The sequence below is a fragment of the Dipteris shenzhenensis genome, chromosome 16 (assembly GCF_047967505.1).
Source record: "Dipteris shenzhenensis isolate YYH24624 ecotype China chromosome 16, Dip_SZ_1.0, whole genome shotgun sequence".
In the NCBI taxonomy this organism is placed as follows: domain Eukaryota; kingdom Viridiplantae; phylum Streptophyta; class Polypodiopsida; order Gleicheniales; family Dipteridaceae; genus Dipteris; species Dipteris shenzhenensis.
The window spans coordinates 10,037,993-10,042,993 of record NC_141611.1 but is presented as its reverse complement, the minus strand read 5'-3'; the positions used below and the strand labels follow the sequence as shown (position 1 = coordinate 10,042,993).

Below are 5,001 nucleotides of genomic sequence, written 5' to 3'. Positions count from 1 at the left end.
ATGGGAAGTGGAAGTGGGAATGAGGAGGGAGGAGTGGAATAGGATAGGGAAGTAATAAGGGTGTATGATAATAAGTATAAAAAATAGTATAATAATATATTAATAGTTTTTAAATGGCAAGTGAGTAATGGGAAGTGGAAGTGAGAGTGGGGAGGGAAGAATGGAATGGGAGAGGGGAAGGTAATAGGGGAGTAGGCTAATAAGGGAGTGAAATGAGTGAGGAAGTTAATAGGGGATGAAAAAGATGAGGGTGAGATGGGGAAATATGGGATTTTGGGAAATGGGAGGAGTATGGGACGTGGTGGAAATGTGGGATGGGAGTGGTGGCAATGGGGAGGAAGAAGAAATGGATGGATGGGAGGAGGGCTAATGGATGAGGGATGGGGGTTCAATAGGAGAGGGGGAGTAATGGGAGCCAATGGGAGAGGAGATAAATGAAAAGCCAATAGGAGAGAGGGGAGGAATGGAAAGCCAATAGGAGAGGAGGAGGAAAACCTAATTTTTCTTATATATAGTCTTCCTTCATTCATTCATTCTCCCCTCATTTCATTCAAGTGAGAAAGCAAGGACGATCAAGAGAGCAAGGAAGGAAGAGCAAGAAAGCAAGAAAGAGCAAACTTACAAACTGTTTCCAGGTACTTGCAAACTTTTTTTTCTAGTTTCTTTTTTAAAATTTGAAGAGAGAGAAACTAGAGAGAGAAAGGTTCATGCTTCGGTCTGGTGAATCAAGAGAAGCTGTTAATTTTTTGAAGCGCACTTTAGATATGGATGATGTGACTTATAAGATAAAGAAGGGTGCCACAATAAGACACAATAGATTTCAATATGGTTTTTTGAGGACTACAGAAAAAAGATATGACCAAATTAGTGCATCAACCAACAAGGGATGACAAAAGAGAGATAGAGGATGCAATGGAGAAGTTGCATTCTTTTATGATAACAAATGAAGGTATCTTTTGTTCCTTCATTCCTCAAGTATTATTTTTCACGTTTTACCCGAAGGCTTTTACTCATCTCATTTTGCATTAATAGGTTGGGATTTTGAGGTGATTGAGGCTACAATACATGATTTTAAGGAGAAAATCTTGGTGAAGGTGTGATGCAAATATGATGATGTAGGGCTACATTTGTGTCCTCCAAGATTATATTTGTACACGGTTCTTAGTGAGCACACAAAGTTAAACTCTCACATCAAGTCACTCATGAAAAAAGAATAAATTTTAAATGTAGGAGTCACAGGCTTGTGAGGGCATCCTCAAAAGAATAAGGAGCATGATCCAAGGCAAAGATCTCTTAGCACCTTTTTTATTTCAACAAAAGCAAGAAGCCCAAGTATGAGTGCTTTATCTCCTAATTCGAGTAATACTAGAGAGAATGAAAGCTCTTTTGTAAATTTTAGCTTGTTGTGCTTGGGTCTTTGGAGCCATGAGGTCAAACTAGGTAACAAATACATTAAGATAAAGTCTTTCTTAGATGATCAATGTGGTGGAAAGCATTGGTTTATAGAGCCTCATTTTAATGCGACATTACATGATGGTGGTAAATGAAATTTATGTGTAGGGATGCTTTTGTCACATAAGTTACATGTGAATTTCACAAGATGGGAAACCGTTTGAAGGCTTCACATGCCACCATTGCAAGGGGATAGTTAAACTTGCTGGCTTTAGAACGAGATTGTATAGAGAAGAGAAGGTTGAGAATAAGAGAGGACATGGGGGTATTGGTTGTGGAAGAAGACTAGATTATCTTACAAAGAGTGAACTCGAAAATGCAATCTTTTTTCTAAGAGGTGAGCAAGAGATCTTTCTATGCAACTATGGTGGGCAAAGTCTTAGGTTGCCATTCTTTTAGTAAGATTCGAGTCTTTAAGAGAAGTTAGCATAGAGTCTCTCAATTGAAAGGATGTAAAAATATTTTGCAACAACATAATTGATGCCCATAGGTTGGACAAATTTGGTGGTGAAGCTACCTTATGGGACTTTCTACAAGATGTTGCTATAAACATAAATAGGTCAAGTTCAGAACAAAGATATAGTGAGAATACAAAGGCAATTCGTGGTTGTAAAATGTGGGGAGGCCCAAGGTTACATGACTTCTTGAGTTCCAATCTCAATGGACCTTCTTTATCAACAACAAAGCGAGGGAAAAGACTTGCAACCCACTTGTACCAGGCATACCTGAGTATATTTTTGATGCACTTGCTGAAATATATAGAAAGGAGAAAGAAAAGCATGGGATCATGTCAAAGATTCCCTTCATCTTAGTGGAAGATGAAAGTGCCATAAAGAAGAGAATAAGGTAATCATATCAAGCTCTTTTTTATGACAATAATTTTCTTAATCTAAAATTTCCTTTCAAACTAAAGATAAATTTCAAATGAACTTACTAACTCATGCTAATTATTACTTGTAGGTGGAATCCAAAAGATGACACACTCATGGGTTTTGATGGATATAAATCAAATGATCATGAATGTATGACTACATGCATGATCAAAGTGGGAGAAGGACAGAAAGGATATGAGAATATTATTGATGCCTTTAAAAATTGTGTCATTGGCGGATGTGCGGGATTTTTCCTTGCCAACCCATTGCATGATGATGCCCTACCATGCTTGGTTTTTGCACTTCATTGCACTTGCAATCGATTTGATATAAGCTTTGTTTGCAAGTAATGGGATGCCATTGGCAAGCAATGGGATCCCATTGCTTTGTTTGCAAGCAATGGGATGCCATTGGCAGCTTATGGAATGAGAAGCGAAAGCCCACACTTGGTCCAATTATTGGGCATGCATTTCATGGTGATAGTTAAAGAAGGACATTAATGATATTTGACTATGTAGACAAAAAAGATAGTAGATTTAGGATCAAATGGGATGGATGGCCACTCTCAGCAAAAGTTTTAGAAAATAAAGTTTATGGGCTACATGATCAAGACTTTTTACATAATGGAAAAAAATTAGTCAATGTTCTTGATAAGCCTAAGCATCAATTGGCTATTAGCAATGTTTTGATCACCTTAAATCATGTTATTATTGTGTATAATGCTTTTTGCAATGACAAGCATATGTTAAGGGAGGAAAATATTAGACGAGATGACTGCCAAAATTGGGCTGGAGATCAAAGGATATGTAGTAGAAAAGTGCAATGGTGGTTGGGGGAACTAGCGAACAATGGAATGCATTGGAAAGAGAGGAGCATGTTGGGAATGCAAGCTTACCTTGAAATTACTCGAGACTACATTGACATCTTCTTGTCTCTGCACTTGACCTTGTGGACTGAGTCCATGTTGCAAGCAAATTTTCCTTTTTCTTCCAAATTTGGAGGTCCTGGATTGTTCATCATACACACTATACATTGAATAGAAACTTCATAACTAAGGAGGCTTTCTTAGATGTACAAGTCTCATGCCATTTTGTGGTCTTATTAATAAAGTAATTTAGAGAATTTTGTCCAAGCCTTAGGTGCCCTTTACATCTTATAGGATCAGATTCAATTGAAATATTCTTTAGTAAGATTGGAAGCATGATGGGAAATGAACATGCTTATCACCTGATGGGCATGCTACATAGTGCTGGTAGTCTGAATAGGCTTGTACACTTTGAATGTAAAGAGGGTAGTCCCTTATTTACAAGGGCACATAAGAATCAAGAACATGTCTGGAGGGAATTGAATCTCAGAGAGAATATGCTAGAAGCTAATCTAGTATATTATAATTGTATCTATAATTGTATCTCAACTGATGATAAAATCATCGAAGCTTTGAAGAAAGGGCGAAAAAGTGCTCATGAAATGTGTGAACGTTTGCATATGAAGCCAAATGGTGAGGACTTGAAGTGGTGACTATAACCTTGGTCACCTGGATTTGCAAACGCATATGCACAAGAGTATGATTCTGAAGAAGAAGATCAACAAGCAGATTATGTGTCAAATCTAGAGGAAAATGACAATGATGCCTCCATAAGTGAAATTAGACATTTGGTGGATTCTCTCCTAGATGAGCAAGAAGAAGTAAGCCCAATTGTTAGCATTGATGGTAAGACTCTATTCAAGTCCACATTGGTAAGCCAACTTAATGGAAATCCAACACACTCTAAGAGATAGACTTACAAGGGTTTGACAAGGAGTATACTACTATAAGGAAGAGATATCTCTGGCTACATCAAATGAGAACCTATTTGGAATAGGTTTTGATTGTGCTATATACTTTCAAGAAGAAGACAAAACAAGAAAAAAGAAAAGGAAATGCAATCCAAGCTCTTTGTAAAGAAAGAAGAAACACACTACATGGTATCTTGGACGAGTTCAAAAAATGAGAAAGTTTGGTGGGGGATATGTGGAATATAAGAGAGGGTTCAACCTCTTAGATAGAATTTCTAGAGTAGAAGTCCAACTTGGGTGGTATCAAAAGGCAAAAGGTTCAAGATGCTTCATATATGATCTTACAGACCTTAACATGATAGATATTGAGAGTGTCATTGCATTGGCAAACGTCACTTATGAATGTAATATCAACAAGTATACTTTGGATGAGAATGATTGGAATGTATTCAATAGATTTGTAAAGGGGTAGTAAGGAAACGTGGTATGTTGCTCTTCTTTCTCTTCTTTTTTATAGTCCTATCTAAGAAAAAAGCTACATTTTTATTGTATACTAAGAATTAGATCTAGCTTGATGGATGTCCTTATTATATTATCATTTTGCATGACCTTCAATCACAAAAGTGAATGATTTGAAATAGTTTTGCAATTACTTCCATGATTTTCTCAATCGCTTAGCCTTAAACTCTTCTCTATCCCCCCCTCCCCCCCCCCTCCAACCCCCTCTAGACCAAATCTTTGCATGGGATTTGTTACAGCAAGGTCCCATAAGAATGCAACAAATTGGTTTTGGACACTGGCTTCCACATCAATTACAATAAGGTTCTACATGGATGTGGCATCGTAAATCTAAATACTACTTTTAAGTATGAGATACAATAAAGTTTTGCATGGATGTAGC

The 5,001-nt window shown here is 37.2% G+C and overlaps 1 pseudogene; it reads left to right on the top strand.

The window, feature by feature from the left end:
* The first annotated feature begins 2,476 nt into the window (after positions 1–2,476).
* On the top strand, positions 2,477–3,360 carry LOC147892529 (uncharacterized; annotated as a pseudogene).
* Positions 3,361–5,001: the final 1,641 nt, after the last annotated feature.